At 45.4% G+C, this 17,629-nt stretch overlaps 1 protein-coding gene across 2 annotated transcripts in view; it reads left to right on the forward strand.

Annotated features, from left to right (window-relative positions):
* The first annotated feature begins 315 nt into the window (after positions 1-315).
* Positions 316-17,629, forward strand: part of TLR5 (toll like receptor 5) — a 31,655-nt gene continuing 14,341 nt past the window's right edge. Inside the window, exons 1-2 of one of the 2 annotated variants that reach the window (XM_073338781.1) lie at positions 316-493; positions 3,670-3,946. The gene's annotated coding sequence lies outside the window, so the exon portion shown is untranslated. Of the gene's footprint in view, positions 494-2,340; positions 2,538-3,669; positions 3,947-17,629 lie in introns of those variants that run through there. The other variant, XM_073338780.1, reaches the window with a different exon arrangement.

Here is a 17,629-nt window from a genome sequence, read left to right on the forward strand (position 1 = left end):
AATAGTTTGTGTGGCTGCTGAATATCTTCTGTTTATTGTTCAGCGACAACCTGATATCTTTGATTTATATATGGCAGGTTTACACACACACAACCCACAAAGGCTTCAGATTGAATGTGCTGTCATAATCTGGGAAAGGCTTTTATAAAAATCACTTCTGTCAATTAGAGTTCCTTTGCTAGACATTGGAAACTGATCATGCAACTGGAGACTCACGCTCTTCTTTCCTTTCTGAGTCAGAACTCTGTGTCCTGTACAGGATGTTGCTTAATGCTGTCTTGTAGGGGGAAAAAAAGTCCAGCTATAACTGATATTTGCAACAGCACCTGATGCAGAAGGCTGTACTCAAAGGCAAACGTTGACATTTTAAAAATCTCTCCTTTTGCAATGACAAATTAGCTCTCGCCTTTGCTCAGGTCCTCATCACCAGGTGATTTATGATCAGAATCACATCAGCCTGAACAAGTCAGCCTTGTTTGTTAGCCTTCACCAAGTAAGTAAATAAAAGTAATAATTTACATGTATTATAGCACTTTTTATCTCTGGGTCTGAAAGAAATATAGAAAGGTTGATTATTTGGAAGCGATTGTTGGCCAGAACCTTAAGCTAATGTAAATCAATGTAGCTTCGTTGACATGGCAGTCTTGTACTTAGAGGTGATATTCATAGCGCAGCAAGCCCCATAGTAGGTGAGCCGCCCTGGATTTAAAATCACCACTTGCTGACAACCCTGGTGAGAGCCTGAGGGCAGGGAAGTTGGGGATAGTTGACGGTGTGAGGGAGTGTGCTGGGAAGTGTAATGTGCATATAGCTACAACAAAACTAAGTGCTGGGAAGTGTGTGTGGGGTGTGTGTGTGTGTGCTATCGCTCCTATTTTGCCTTACTGCCTGCTCCCCCTGGCTTGTATACATCTCCAAGGCCTCCTAAGGGCTGTCACTGCCTGCCCCTGCCTCCTGCCTGGCCTGTGGATCAGTGGGACCTCCCTTAGTCTCTGCTGCTGTCTACTCTCTCCTGGCTGAGGCTGCATGTCCTGAATCTGTGTGCATATGTGTAAGACCAGGTCTACACTACAAACCTTTGACGGCATAGGTATGTAAGGAATGTGATTCCCTGACTGACATACCTGTGCCAGCCAAAGCCTCTAACATCGACACACCAGTTTATACTGTCAAAATTGTGCTTTTAGCAGTATAACTGCAGTTTTGCCAGTATAAACTGCATCAACAGGAGCATCACTTGGCTGGTTTAAGCTTGTCTGAGTGTGTAAATGTAAGTAATTTAGTGATTATGGGAGGGTCAACAGTGGGCCACGGATAAACCTGAACTGGCCCTGCTCCCATCCGCTCTTACCTACGATTTTCTTAGACCAGGAATAAATTCCACAGGAGCAGAAACCATATTCCATCTGCTAATCCTAATGATCTATTAATTAATCAGTAACTAATCTAAATCATGCCAGTGCTCTGAAATAGCACAGGCTGCCAACTGAACCAAACCCACATTTCACGGCTACACATGTACTGCTAGTTTTCGCTATTTCTGATCTGAAATATTTTGTGTTCACATAAACTCACCCAATTCTCTTGGACCTCATATTCCCCCAGTGTGAAACTACCCTGGGGGTGGGGGGAGAGGGAGAATTAGCAGCAGGATCAAAAACTAAGGTAGCAGAAATTATCAAAGGCAAGCCTCTGATAAAAAGAAGACACTGCAGGAGTCATTGAAGATACTTTTCTGCTGAACATTTACGCTGAACAATCTGGAGTATTTTCAACAAACCAGCTGGTATCCTAGTGTGACAAGACAGGTGAGGTAATATTGTTTATTGGCCCAACTTCTGTAGGGGGAAGAGACTAGCTCTTGCTCCACAGAGCTCTTGCTCTGTGTTGGTCCAGTAAAAGATATTACCGTATGGTCCGCACTCGCCTTGTCTCGCTTTAATATCCTGGCACCAACAGAGCTACACCACTGCAAACAACAGGCGCTATTGTACCCAGATGTATACATTGACACGGCTGAGTCACCAAATATTTGCAGTGATATCTGGCTTGTAACCAAGATTGAGAGAGCTACACAATGGCCACACTTTTCAAAAGTGTCTACTAATTTTGCGTGCCCTAGTTAAACTGACACCGCTCCCCCGCCCCCAAAAGGAGACCCCTAAAATTAAGGGACACTTGAAAAGGCAGGGGTTAAACGGCTCTAACCCAGGCAGGGGTTAAACGGCTCTAACCCTGGCAGGCTCTAGGGCACCGATCGGCCTAGGAGCCACTCCCCCTAGCTCAGCCGCCTGTTCTAAGGGGGGGCGCCATGTCCTTGTAGCCCTGTCAGCCCCGGGATCTTAGCCAGCCAAAGCGAGGGAGACAGCTTTGGCGCCACACAGAGGCGACTCTTCGCTAGCAAGCGTGTCCCGCACCACCCGACCCTGGGCCAGCAAAGGCTAGTCCCGCGCCCGCCTTGTCTCGCTCCTAGGACTGGGGCTCTTTCCCGGGGGCTCGGTTGGCTGAGCTGCCCGCGGAGCAGGACCCGGGCGGAGGTAAGCGGGAGGGAGGCGCTGGACGCCCCGGGCCTCACGGGCAGGAGGGGATGGGCGCGGGGACGCCTGAGCTCTGTGCCCGCCCTGCGGCGGACTCCCCGCCGGCGAGCGGCTGCGCCCCGCGCGAATGCTCCCGCTGGGCGCGGCGCGGCGCAGGGGCTGGGGCGGGGCGGCTCTGAGTCCACCGGGGAGCGAGGGGGCTCCCCGCGCTCTTGCAGCATCGTTACTCCCGTGCCAGGTGTTGGCCCCGCTGGGCACTACCGGGCCTGGCAGGCGGACAGCTGGAGCCTGATGCAGCTGGTCTGAGTGCCAGCTCCGGTCTCTGGGCAGGTGCAGGTTCAGCTGGGCTCTGGCTGAAGCTGACAGCGTCCTGGGAAGTCAAAGGAACATATTTGGGCCACATATTTGGGCCATATTTCCAGCCACAGCACCTTTAAAAGAGGCAGGCGGAGATTTTTCAAACGCAGGTTCTGTCTGGACAGATTTGTTCACCTGACCTCAAGGGTCAACCCCTGTTGCCAGGGGAGCGGAGGGAGCCTAACACTACTTGCTTTTGGAAATTCCAGCAGAATTATTTAGTCCGATTTAAATTTAAAAAATCAGATTTTTAATTTTTTTTTAAAAAAATGATTGATTTTTATCCACCCTGGCATCTGGGCATGGAAGAATTTTGGGCACTCTGCTAGCTCTTTACTAAATAATGCTTGTACATTGCTTTGAAAAATGTAATCACTCCTTCCACCACCAATGTAAATATTATTAGCCACCTTTTACAGAGGAGCAAACCCAAACCCAGAGTGCCAGTCCTAGAAATTAAACCCAGGCGTTCCTATGTCTTAGTCCTGCTCTTATTCTACCATACTGCCTTTTTAAATCTTTGTTTGTTTATCCCATTTTTAATCTAGTAAATAAAGCCAATTAGAATATATGGTTTAGCTAAGAAAGGCATGGCAAACCGTTATTCACATTATAAACACTGAGGGAAGCATTCTTAAAAGCTCTCAGCATTGGTCAAACCCTGCTTCCACTGACACCAATGATAAATCTCCCATTAATTTTAATGGGAATAGTTAACCCATCACTTCATGCTTTCAAAAATTCCACTCTTAATTTACTTTTTCTTTATTTACAGACTGGGAACGGTTAGGTGAACCTTCCTCCTCTCTGCCCCTACTCCTGGGAATGCTGGGGCTTCATATAAGATGGAATCTGGTTTGAAACCAGCTCAGGTATGAGCATTACTGAGAGGAGTCCAAACTAAAATTTTTCAGCCATTGATTAACCTTTAATTGGATTAAAGATGATATCTAATTGACCTTCACTATTGGCTCCCTTTCATATGCAAAGCTGCCTTTCATCCTGGTTATTCAACTATCATCTACAGCACCTGCCTGTTATAGTAAAAGCAAGTAAGTTACATGTACATAAACAACTGATACTATAAATTCTGTAGATAATGGGGATTGGGAAGATTTCAAATCTAGACAAAAGCCTCATTGTTTTAGTAAATTGATTATGATGTTTAGTGGAAGCTAGAAAGTATAATGAATAGGGAATGAAACATGCAGATAATCCTGAGAAGCTTGTCTATCAACTCACTGGGGAGATAATTCAGGGGAATGCATACCTTTAATTCTAGGAGTTTAATTTTCAGTTATATATTAATTACAGCCTCCAACTGCACATTTTTATTTGATGAAGAAACTATAATAAACTTATTTTTATAGACAGCCATTTTCCAAGAAATCATTGCTGAGGTGTAAGTGGAGGATTTGATGTCAAAAAGATTTATTGATGCAAAGTCATCTTCAGGGTACCTTGGCTATCTCTGAGGCAGAAACTGTTGAAACTGAGTTTTCTGTATGCAGTCTTATTCAAGGGCTGAGAAAAGAGCTAGGGAGGTTATCTGGTGCTGGCTCTTTGCTTTAGAGAAGGGGTTTTCAAACTGGGGGTCGGGACCCCTCAGGGGGTCACGAGATAATTATGTGGGAGGTCGCAGGCTGTCAGCCTCCACCTCAAACCCCACTTTGCCTTCAGCATTTATAATGGTGTTAAATATGTAAAGAATTGTTTTTAATTTTAAAGGGGGGTCGTACACAGAGGCTTGCTATGTGAATGGGGTCACCAATATAAAAGTTTGAGAACCACTGCTTTAGAGAACAACTACATGAGGGACAGGCTCAAGTGGTCATAAGTGGATGATAAACAATAACAGTCTGTCTCCAGTGGATGCAGGCATAGCCTGTAAAAAGGAATTTATGTCAACATCAGTAAGTGTTCAGGCAATATTGCTCTGAAAGAGAATTAGTTGGTTTTGAGGATAGGCTCAGTTAGAATGGCTTTGCGGGGTAGTACTGGTTCTCAATTAACTCAGGTTAAAGCAGAAACATACATGTGAGTCCTCTGGGCATGCCCTGTGTTGTGGCAGGAGAAGAGTGCAATGTGCTTCACCTAGCCCAGCCAGATAGCTTCCAGCTGCTGGAGTGAGTACTGGGGAGCCTCCTGCAGCCACCACCACCTCCCCAAAGTCAGAACGTTTCCCTAAAATGTCTCATCTTGGTTGAGGGCAGCAGTTTTGACAAAGGCTTAAGGTTTGGCCAGGGTTTTCTGTGAACTGCCTAGAATCTAGTGGCCCTGTTTGTAATTTGGTGCAAGACTTGGGAACCTGTAGAAAATTGGCTACTCCCCAAGCCTATTGCGCTCCTTCATTTCTTTTGTTTGGCATCTTCCTTATATCGGCTAGTTGAATTTCTTGCAGTGAGTCTATACTGCCACAAATATCTTTTTATACCATGTGAGTTGACTTCCTTTTGCAGAGGGTGAGTAGAGATACATGTTTATCTGTCTCTGTAGTTAAGATTTATAAACTGATTGGCTTAAAAATAATCAATTTTTTAAAAATAAGACCTTTCGGGTCTTCTTATTTGAATTGTAAAGTTGGAACCTTTGGGTGGGGGGATGTCCCAGTTCTTCAAGTGCTGGTCCCTGTGTGTATCCCATACGTGGCTATGCATGTGCATCGTGCGCCCGAGTCTAGAAATTCTTCAGAGCAGTATCCATTGACCCGCACATGTGCAGTAGTTTCACTCGTGCTCTTGACCGAAGGTATACAAAGCAGTGCAGGTCGATGCCTCTCCAGTTCCTTCTTTCCGCTGCATGGCCTGAGTCGGAATTGTGTCCTTCTGTGCATAACCTGTAAACTCAACTCTTTGTAAATAGCTTTATATCTAGTTTAGGAGGTTTAGTTAGCATAAATTTATAGTTAGCATAGGATAAGTCCCCCTTACCCCTTATTTGGGGGACAATCCTCCCCAGTCCCAGGACTATGCCCAGAGTCCCAGGATTCAAGAATTGTCTCCTGCTCTTGCTCCTTCTCCATCAGTGACGGGCATCAACGGTGCCTGTATTGCCTGGGTGAAGCACGTATATCTGCAAAGTGCTGTATCTGCTGATCTTTTCCACCCAGCGAGGCATGAGAGCTCTGTCTTAGGAAGTTTCCGATGGAGGAGGCTATAAGGCCTCACTCCAACCCTGGGAATCACCCCTGTATAGCGGTATCAGCTGACTAACAGCGGCCCTCCAAGCATGGGCCTCGGAGCAGGGCCGTTACCACCAAAGCCCAAAGACTCCTCCTACAGGGCTTCCCATGAGAGTAAGGGGAACTCTCATGGGCACAAGGATAGATCCCCACAGAGGACTGTTCATAAGAAATGCATTTCCTCCCTGAGCCGGTCCAGGTCAGGTGAGATGTCACAGATGGAACCCACAGAACATGCTACACCAAAGACCACCCAAGGTTGGAGGCATGAAAAAAACGGGATTGAGATAGTTCAGATAGTTACAGTTGGACCAAAGTGAAAAGACAGATACTTGCCAGTCCATCAATGAATGCAAGTCCAGACCCATCAACAGTGCAGAGCCATTTATCCAAAGACTGAACAATAGCAACAGATGAGCCAGGTTCTTCAGGCATCCCAGCTGGAATTCACTGGACTCTTGGCCCTACAGAGACCTTGATAACCCCGAAGGATATATTTGTCCATTATCCACTGTCTCTGCTCTTCTTGGGCTTTGCCCTCCTGAGTGACATCCTTAAGCCTGGAGGAGGAATTGTGCCACCGCTACCAGTGGAATTGGAATCGGAAGAGCTAGAGGAGATGGAGGCATGAGTATCTCAGAGAAAGCACAGGAGTCCTGACAGGCACTCAAGAGGCTACCTACCAGCACTCTGGATATGAACCCCCAGAGAGACCTGTTACAGATTGGGACCACCAAGGCTGATGGACCTAGGGTGACCAGACAGCAAGTGTGAAAAATCGGGATGGGGGTGGGGGGTAATAGGAGCCTATATAAGAAAAAGCCCCAAATGTCAGCCCCCTATAAAATTGGGACATCTGGTCACCCTAGATGGACCCCTCCTTCTGGCCTTATTGGGGCCCTTGGGACCTTATGGCAGACACCCAGACCCCTCTCAGGTGTCATACCACTCCTCTCCCTCTCGGCAGCTGGCTCCGTTGGTGTGTGAGGAGGAAGAGCCGGAACTGGTTCCAACAGTACCAGCAGTTCTGACGGCGACTTCCTTATCATCCCTGGACGATGCTGTCACTCCTTTGTTGTCCTCTCTGCCGGATAACCATCAGAAATACCAGGAGCTATTGCAAAGGGTTGCTAGTGATCTACAGATCCCATTGGAATTGGTCCAGGACCCTCAACACTGGCTCTTGGACATTTTACAACCACAAGACCCAACAAGAATAGCTCTTCCAATTAATGAGGCTATATTAGATCTGGACAGAGTAGTTTGGCGCATACCTGCATCTTGTGCTCCTATGCCAAAAAGATGCTACTTTGTTCCTGCCAATGGAGCTGACTTTATATTTTCCCATACTACCCCTAACTTGCTGTTGATACAGGTAGACATGGAAAGAACTAGGTCACAGAAATCCATTCTGGCAGAGTAGGGCCCAAAGAGACTAGACCTTCTAGGTAGGAAGGTCTTCTCTGTAGGTCTGGAGTTTCGTATAGCTAATTACCAAGCCTTATTAGCAAAATACGATTTCAGCACTGAGGAGACTATAGGAGCATCTCCCAACCGTCTCCCACGAGTTCCTAGTTTAAAACTCTTTTAATCAGTTGTGCCAGCCTCCATCCCAGAAGTCTATTTCCCTCCCTCCTCAGGTAGAGTCCATCTCATGAGAACAGTCCTCTGTCTGTGAATACTTCCCAGTGGTCAAACATCCCAAAGCTTTCCTTATAGCACCACTGCCTGAGCCATCTATTGATCATCATAATCTTGTTGCCTTCATTCTTCTCCTAAGGACAGGCAGAATCCCACTGAAGATCACCTGAGCCTCCATTTCCTTAAGCATCTTCCCTAGTCTGGCATAGTTTCCCATGATGCATTTCAGCGAGAATCTCGCTGTGTCATTTGTTCCAACATAAAGGGCAATCAATGGATTCTTTCCTGCTCCCATTAGGATCCTCTTCAGCCTCAGGTCCACATCTGCTATTTTAGCTCCTGTCAGACAGCACACCCTTCTGTTCTCCAGATCAGCTCTGGTGACAGGCCTGTCTGTTCTTCTTAGTAGGAATTCACCAGTCATGTAGACCTGCCTCTTCCTGGTGTAATTCTCCAGGTTTCCTCCTGTTCTTTCTGACTACAAGTCCTCTTGTCTTTTTTCTTATTTGCAATCTCTGCAAGTTCACCTGCATACTCCTGGGACTCTGAACTTTTCCCATCTTTGACGCTTCCACTCTTCTTGTAAGCTTAGGCATTCTTCTCTTCTTCCCTGTCCTTCCAGCTTCTGTTATGGCCTGCTGTGCCCCTTCTTCATTTTCCAACTCCGCAAATCTGTTCCTGAGCTCTATTTCTCCTTCAGTAGCTAGTCTTTTTCTCTACCTGGTTCTTATAGTCATGTGCTTCCATTGGCCACTTTTCTCACCCAGCAATCTGTTTCCCCATAGAATTCTTCAGTCCAGCTTGCATCTGCAAGTCTTGATTTTTCCCTTCAGTCTCCTCTTGCCTTCCCTCCATCATCTGTTCAAATCTCCTTTGAAACTCAACCAGAATTTCCACCTGCATCTCTAAACCTCGGATCTTCTCTTCCATCAGCTCTCAGGCAGCACTTCATACAAACGAAGCTACCACAAGGTAAAAACACACCTAGTTTTGTCAGGGAAGACCAGACACTCACTGCTTTGAAGAATTTCCGCACTTGAGTGCGTGGTGCTCATGTGTACCCACGTGTGGAATACAGATGGGGACCACACATCTCGAAGAACCTTGAGTTACAGTAAGTAACCTCTCGTTTCAAGTTTTTCTCTGCAAGCATAAGAAAACAAAATTTAGGGTGGTGGGGTTTTTTACCCTTTTCTGTACTCTCTCAGTATTTCTTAGCCTCACAACTGTGCACCATGCTGTCAGCTCCTTGTGCTCTTTTTCTGTGAGTGATACAAACCTCTGTTCTCTTTGCACTCTTAACTTCTCCCAGACATTGAGAAGATGGGGTTTAAGCACCTCTTCTCTATCAGTCCCCAGCCTTTTTTCTCATCAGGATCTTGCAATCTTTTATTACCTTGAATATCTCTCTTTTGCTGTTTTGCTGTCCTCTCCTAACTGCTTTGCATCGAGTTGCATGAGCCTCCTCAACCCCATTTTTCCTCTTTACCTGTAGAAGTAGATACCTTCCCCCTTGGGTATTAGATGTCACTCTTAGTTCTAGGCGCCGGCCTGCCTATTCCTTTTGCCAGTTCCTTGATGTATAGCATGAACAAGATAAGCACCAAGGAGTGAGTGTTGGTCCTAACATGTCACTTACCTCCTATCTGATCTGTAGCCATTCAATGCTGGTCTTCCCTGACAAAACCAGGTGTGTTTTTTACCTTGTGGTAGCTAATGCACATTAGCTATCCCACTGTAAAAACATAGAGGAGACGGGGCACTTTCATTTTATTGAGGTAAACTAGGCAAAGTCAACCATGGGTGAGGCAGGTGCCTTGTCTCCATTTAGACTTTTACAGCAAATTAGCTGCTGCATGTTGGTTATCTTGCTGTAAAACATCACTTTGTTAAGCAGTGAAGACAAAGCTTTAGCCAATGTTCTCTGGCTTCTGTTACCAAGCCAAGTTGGTTAGGGTTTTTTTTAAGTCAACTCATTTCACCATTATACTTGTGCTTCTTAACTTTTTACGAACTGTAACCTTGACGACAATACTCTATTGAAACTCTACTTGAAGCTCTTGCGTACATTCTTTACATTACTCACCATCTACTCTTCACTGCCTTATCCTCAAAGATTTTAATCAGTTTTGTCAACCCTGACCTCCCTTTTGTAAATAAGGGCTGTCTCTAGCCAGCCTGTAACTGCCCAACTTCTTTCCTGTTACCTTTCTGATCCTTTCAGGTCAGAGTTTAGGTCTTGGCTGCATTTCTAATTAACTTGTGAGAGTACCTAGCGACCCCTCATCTCTGTTCTAAATGCTGCTTTGTTGGAGACATGGTTCAGAATAACTACTAACGTTCTTGATTGTTCAATGACTAGATAAGAAAACATATTTAAAAATACAGACTTTTTCTTGTGGCAATTCCTATTCTAATCAGAGCAATTAAAATTCTTCTCATGTGAGAGCTTTCAAGAAATATTGAGAGTCAACACAGAATTAGTTTGGGCTTGTGAGCCTGGAACAACTGAGCGCTAATCCTGGTTCTGTGGCTTTGGGCAGAGGTAAAATGAGGGTAATACTTGTCTGCACAGGAGTGTTATGGGATCAATTAGTTGCCCTAAAGTGCTTCAAATGAATCACACTGATAGCCCTTTTCAAAAAGGCCAGATTCTCTCTGACTTCACTGCTCCTTTGAGAGACACTAGCAACACAAAGGGGCCGTAAACTAACGCATCTGGTCTGCTGAGAAATTTCCCCACTGTGGCAGAATCCTCAGCTGGACTAACCAGAAGAACCAGCTCCTTCATCCAGTAGAGGGGACATGCCAGTGATGAGAAGGGGCTGGTTTGTGGTTGGAACACTCAGACTATGTTCAAATGGTGGATAACTCATCGGCAGCTGTAAACAGCCGGTATGGCTTAGAGCAGTGGTTCTCCATGTTTTTTGGGCTCAGGACCCAAATGTTTATGGCATGTCGCAACCCAGTAAATAGTCAGGGAGTTGAGGCCCTGGGGTGGTTTCAGGCAGGTCCTGCCCCCCATGGAAGGGTTGGGTCCTGCCCTGCACTCACCCCACAGTGGCAGCTCCTGTGCTGTGGGGCTGGCTGGGGTTGGCTCTCCACTCTGGGCGTTGCACCTCCGGGGTTGCAGCGCTGCTCAGATTTGGCCTCGCCCCCCTGACTGGACTAAAATTGTGTGAGTGGAGTTGTGACCTGGCTCATGGGGTTTCAGTGCCACTCACTCAAATTTGGTCTACCTGGACTTCCATCACAATGGCCGGGCCAAACCTGAGTGGCTCTGGGACCCCCAAGTGGTTGCAGTGTCTGTAGCAGGGCGGCGAGCCCAGCCGGACCTGTGGGACAGGAGCCACAGGAGCTGCCATGGAACTGTTTGAAACATTCTGGTGACCCAATTTTGGGTCCCGACCCAACAGTTGAGAAACCCTGGTTTAGAGCATCCACCAGTCTGGGACCAGCCTGAGAATCAGGGAGCCAGGACCAACCATCTTATGCCTATTCCCAGCTTTTCTGCTGTCCCCAGTTGTAGCAATCAGGCAAGGTACTAACAAACTTCAACAGGACTTTATTTTTAAAGTGAAAACCTCTTTACCAAGCTGCTTCTGCACCCTCAGTAGCTCTCACTCCGCCTCCTCAACTCCCCCCCTCCCCTTCCTGTTTCCTGTCCTTTCAGACTCCCAACAGCCAGTGCTCCGGTTCTAATAATTACAAGCAGCATCTAAACACTACATTCCCTCCTCTCTTAAGAAACTCTCCCAATTAAAATAAACATTGTTGTTCTAACCACAGGAACAAATATGAAACAAGACACTATACTGTTGGCAGAAATATTACACAGAAAACACTGTAGATACTACATAACATAGTCTCTAGTCCAGACAGGTGGTCCTCTGCATCTGACAGGCCATCTCTCAAGCCCCGGTTCCAGTGCAATGTCTTGTTGTGTTGATACTATGGTGAAGTCATCCAATGAAGACTGGGTGTTGGCATAATCTCCTCTTGGTGCATAGGCAGGTGCAAGATAAGAAGCGTTCCATACCCACCCATCAGAAAGTTGATAGGTGTAAGGTCCCTTCTTCTCTATGATTTTAAGAGGAGCTGTGAATTTATGGTCCACTTTGCATAAAATTCCAGGTTTTTGTATTGTAATGAAGGAACAACACTCAAACTTTGGTTCCTTAGCACCCTGCCGCTTGTCTGTGAAAGCCTTATACTTTGCTTGGTTCTGTTCAACTATATTTCTCACATCATCCTCGGCTGGGGCATCAGGTCGTGCATTTAACAATCCAGCAATGTTCAGTTTAGTAGTCATCTGTTTCCCATGCAGTAACTCTGCAGGTGATCTTTGCGTTGTGGCATGTCATGTAGCCCGGTATGCTTGCAAGAAATCAGTAGTGAAGGTTATCCACAATCGCCCTTCCAGTTTAGCCGTTTGCAAACTCTCTTTCAAACTTCTGTTAAACCGTTGGATTTCCCCATTGGCTTGAGGGTAATATAGGGATGACCTTCTGTGTAAAATGTTCCTCTCTGCTAGAAAAGTTTCAAACTCCAGGGAAGAAAATTGATCTCCATTATCTGAAACCAGTTCTTTGGGGTTACCTTCCCTGCTAAAAACTAAAGAGAGGAACTTAATTACTGTAGCAGAAGAGATTTGCGATGTAAACGCTACCTCGGGCCTGTCAAGGTTCCTTCCCCACTCTGAACTCTAGGGTACAGATGTGGGGACCTGCATGAAAACCCCCTAAGCTTATTTTTACCAGCTTAGGTTAAAACTTCCCCAAGGTACAAACTATTTTACCTTTTGCCCTTGGACTTTATTGCTGCCACCACCAAGCGTCTAACAAATATATAACAGGCAAAGAGCCCGCTTGGAAACGTCTTTCCCCCCAAAATCCTCCCAAGCCCTACAACCCCTTTCCTGGGGAAGGCTTGATAAAAATCCTCACCAATTTGCATCGGTGAACACAGGCCCAAACCCTTGGAGCTTAAGAACAATGAAAAAGCAATCAGGTTCTTAAAAGAAGAATTTTAATTGAAGAAATAGTAAAAGAATCACCTCTGTAAAATCAGGATGGTAAATACCTTACAGGGTAATCAGATTCAAAACATAGAGAATCCCTCTAGGCAAAAACTTAAGTTACAAAAAGACACAAAAAAAGGAATCTACATTCCATTCAGCACAGCTTATTTTATCAGCCATTTAAACCAAACCAAATCTAAAGCATATCTAGCTAGATTACTTACTAAGTTCTAAGACTCCATTCCTTTTCTGTTCCCGGCAAAAGCATCACACAGAGAGAGAGAACCTTTGTTTCTCCCCGCTCCAGTTTTGAAAGTATCTTGTCTCCTCATTGGTCATTTTGGTCAGGTGCCAGCGAGGTTATCCTCGTTTCTTAACCCTTTACAGGTGAAAGGGTTTTTCCTCTGGCCAGGAGGGATTTTAAAGGTGTTTACCCTTCCCTTTATATTTATGACAGGGCCATTTACTGAAATAGTCTATTAAAGTAATGGCATAACGGCAGTCACTTGGAGCATTATCAAAGTGTCCTACAATGTCAATCGCCACTTTTTCCCGTGCAGATTCAGGAAGAGGAACAGGCTGTAATGGAGGGGTACATGTCATTGCTGTCTTATCATGCATTTGGCAAGTGACACAGGATTTTATGAGTACTTCAGTTTGAGAGTCCGTCCCTGGCCACCAATACAGATCCCATAGTCATTGTTTGATTCTGACAATTCCTTGATGAGTATCATGTGCCAGGTGTATGAGTTTTGACTGTAATTCTTCTGGCACAAGTGGCCGGTGTGTACCTCATAGCACACAGCCATCAAGCAAAGAAAGTTCATCCTGAACTCTAAAATAAGGCAGCAAAACTGGGTCAAGGTTTTTAGGGTTACTGGGCCATCTCTTTGTCAGAAATTCCCATAGTTTCTGTTGAATTGGACACGCTGAACAAGCAGCTTGAAATTGTTCTTTTGTAACTGCAGTAAGAGTGCTTGTAATAAGCTCAACTACTACATCCTATCCTCCGGTGACCATCTGGTGAAGGCAAAGGCAGGCAAGAAAGGCAATCAGCTACCACATTTTGGTTTCCAGGCTTATATTCCAGTTCATAATTGAAAGAGAGTAATCTTGCAGACCATCTAGCAATACGATATTCTGCTCTTCCCAGTCCTTTCGAGGCGAGCAACGTTGTCAAAGGGCTGTGGTCTGTGCACAACTTGAATATGCGGCCCCACAGGTAAGTTCTCCATTTTTCAGTAGCCCAGACACAAGCAAGTGCTTCTTTTTCAACTGTAGAATATTTCCTCTTAGCATTACTTAGTGTCCTTGAAGCAAATGCAACAGTCCTCTCTGTGTTGTCCTCATGAAGTTGTGTGAGGACAGCCCCAAGTCCATAATCAGAAGCATCAGTAGTTACAATTGTGGACAATGCAGGAGTGAATAGTGCAAGTACTGGACTATGTACAATCAAGTCTTTCACTGTTTCGAAACTAGCTTGTGCATCCGTTGTCCACACTAAGGTTGAACTTCTCTGTAGTGATTCTTGTAATGGTTCAATGACAGAAGCATAATCGGGAATGAATTTTGCATACCAGGAGGTAAGACCCAAGAAGGAACATAAGGTTTGCAAATCTGTTGGAGTAGGAGCATTTGAAATTGCCAGGATATGATCTGGATCCGGTTTTAGACCAGCCTGTGAAATTGTATGCCCCAGAAAGGAGAGTTCAGTTTGTCTAAATTTGCTATTGGGCTAGAGGTCTGCTTTGCTCATGCAGTTTAGTATAGACTTCAGGTTATTGTCATGCTCCTCAAAAGTATTTCCAAACATGATAATATCATTGAGATAGCACTGAACTCCATGTTGATTCTTCAGAATCAATGACATCATTTTTTGGAAGGCACTTGGGGCAGATGCGAGAACGTATGGAACATGTTTAAAACAAAATAGTCCCTCATGTGTAATAAATGCTGTGAGGTCTCTGCTATCTTCATGCAACATAACCTGGTAGTATGCAGTCTGCAAATCAAGAGTAGAAAACATCTTTGCTCCATGGAGTTCTGCAAATACTTCTTCTATGTGAGGAGGAGGATGGCTGTCAATCACAATAGCTTTATTTGGCTCCCGTAAGTCCACACAAAGGCGAATGCCTCCACCCTTCTTCTGCATCACTACTATAGTTGAAACCCATTCCAAGGAGTCAATCTCTTCAATAATGTCCTTTTGAACAAGTTTTCTAAGTTCCTCTGAAACAGCTTCCCTGACTGAAAATGGTAAGCACCGTAACTTCTGTCATACAGGCATCACATTATTCCGCATTTTAACTTTATGCAGAAACCCATAAGCACAACTGAGTTTCTCCTCAACCTGTTGGGTCGCAGCTGAAACTGGTGTGTGTACCGCAAGAGTGATTTGCTGAGGAAGATCAATTTGTTCATTAACTACCCTGACATTTAAAGCAGCCAATAAATTTCTGCCAAAGATAGGAGTGCCTTTGTGGACAATGTAGAACTCTGCAGTTACACAGCAATCACCAAAAGTAACTATTGTTGGCAGGCAGCCATGTAGTGGAATATGGTTTTTCAAATAGCACACCAAGAGACGTTTGGGTTCAGTAAGAGGCACATCTTTAAAGTAATGCAAATAGATGGAATCAGGTAGTATAGATACTGTTGAGCCAGTGTTCAACATAAGCTGAATAGATTGTGATTTGCCTGAGGGTTTGGTGGAAATGTTTACAGTGCACTTTATTTGTTCTGGAATATGTGCAATAGTGGTTTTGTCCACGCTTAGCACAGTAACATCTGGTATTGTAACTGCATGCACCTGTTGATTGAACTGGCTGCTGCGACATACTTTAGCAAAATGCCCAATCTTTTTGCAATGATTGCACTGAGCTACTTTTGCTGGGCATCCTGTGTAGCTTGCAAGTTGTTGTGGGGATCCACAGCAAAAGCATGCTTTTACTGTATTTTGAATTTGCTGATTCGGTGGTTTTCCATTAGTTTTCCTCTTGTAATCATTTGTCTGCAGCGATAGTGAACTTTTCTGCAAAGGAGTCGCAGCCTGGACTGTGCCTTCTGTATCCATGCTTATTATTTTGGCTTCAGCTGTAGCTGACTCAATCTGAGTATCAATGGTTATTGCGTTTTCTAGTGTAAGCTGTGGTTCTAGAGGTAAGCGTTCTCTTACACGAAGCATGGTTTTTTTCTCAATGAGCTGGTCTCTAATCATCTCATCTGCCATATTCCCAAAGTCACAAGTTACAATCAGACTCCTCAGGGAAGCAATATACTGCATTATCGTCTCCCCTGTTTTCTGCTCACCCTGGCGAAATCTGCAGCGATTAGCTACTACATTCACTTTGGGCACAAAAAAGTTCTTTAATGCAGTGAGTGCTGTCTCCATATTTATCATCTGCAAGGGGAAAAGTGTAAAATATATGCTACCCTTCTGCTCCAAGGCAGTGGATTAGTAGAGCATGCTTTCTTACTTCAGAAATCTCTATAGCACTGATTGCAAGCAGATAAGTCTCAAACATATGGATCCAGACAGTAAAAGCAATTGGAGGCTCACCTGGGCTTTGCAGAAAGGGTGCAGGTGGGTTCAGAGGCAGAAGATCCATCCTCGTCGCCAAAATGTTGTAGCAACCAGGCAAGGTACTAACAAATTTCAACAGGACTTTGTTTTTAAAGTGGAAACCTCTTTACCAAGCTGCTGCTGCACCCTCAGTAACTCTCACTCCGCCTCCTCAACTTCCACCCCCCCTTCCTGTTTCCTGTCCTTTCAGACTCCCAACAGCCAGTGCTCCCAATTCTAATAATTCCAAACAGCATCTAAACACCACACCAGTGCCCCCTGAATTTCCTGGTGCCCTGCACAGCTGCATGCTGCTCCAGCCCCTGCTCCGCCCCCCCCGCCTCTTCCCCTAGCCCCTTTCGCGCCCTAGCCCCACTCCCAGCATTCACCAGCAGTGTGGCTGAGGCTGGGTCCCTGCACTCCTGCTGCCAGTGAGTGCAGGCCCAGCCCCGCCCATGCTGCACCCCAGCCCCACCCCCACTCCCCCGCGCTCTGCAGCCGGACTGGGCCTGCACTCACCGGCCGCAGGAGTGCAGCGACCCGACCTCAGCCATGCCAGTAGTGAATGCTAGGGGGTGGTTCCCCACGTGGAGGCCTGGGGTCCACCCCCCCTGCTCCTCCCCTGCAGAGACCTGTCCCCCCTCCCCCCGCAAGGGGGCTGCATAGAGCCACAGAATTGCTAGGGATGGCCCTGCTAATGGGGCATTAGCTCTGTCTGACTTTTCCACTGCTATATCTGAAGGACTAGTTGTGGGTGACATCCAGAGTAGCACATTTGAAATAGATACATCTAACTTCAGATACAGAAATGATACAGGCATACAAATTGGATAATTACATTCAGTAAATCATAACCTTTCCAATGATATCTTACATGAGTTATCTTGCATGAAGTAGATCTGTTATGTCATATCCATATCATAAGCATATTTTCATAAAGAATATGGAGTGAAACATCACACCTTCTCCCTGAGTTTACTGCCAGAGGGTTGGTCACTGACCAATGCGGAGGTAGTGTATCTAAAATCCCTTTTCGGCTTTGGCTATTGTTGACCAGAATTTAATGGGTTAGTTTAATGGCTCGCATCTGACCAGAAGATTTATAGGTTATCCAATTCAGGCTACAGAGTTCGAGAACTCAATGAGTTCTATAACGGGAGAGGATTCTCGGGGTGCTTAACAAGAACAAGTACACTGAGAACAATACCAAATTGATAAAACCTTTATTGAAATTAACATAAAAATAAGAAATGCAATGAAACTTATAACTGCAAAACAGTAAAGAATTCCAAAACTCCTGGTGGTACCATTTCTATTATTAACCTTAACCT

Source organism: Lepidochelys kempii, chromosome 3 (genome assembly GCF_965140285.1).
Source record: "Lepidochelys kempii isolate rLepKem1 chromosome 3, rLepKem1.hap1, whole genome shotgun sequence".
Classification (NCBI taxonomy): Eukaryota; Metazoa; Chordata; order Testudines; family Cheloniidae; genus Lepidochelys; species Lepidochelys kempii.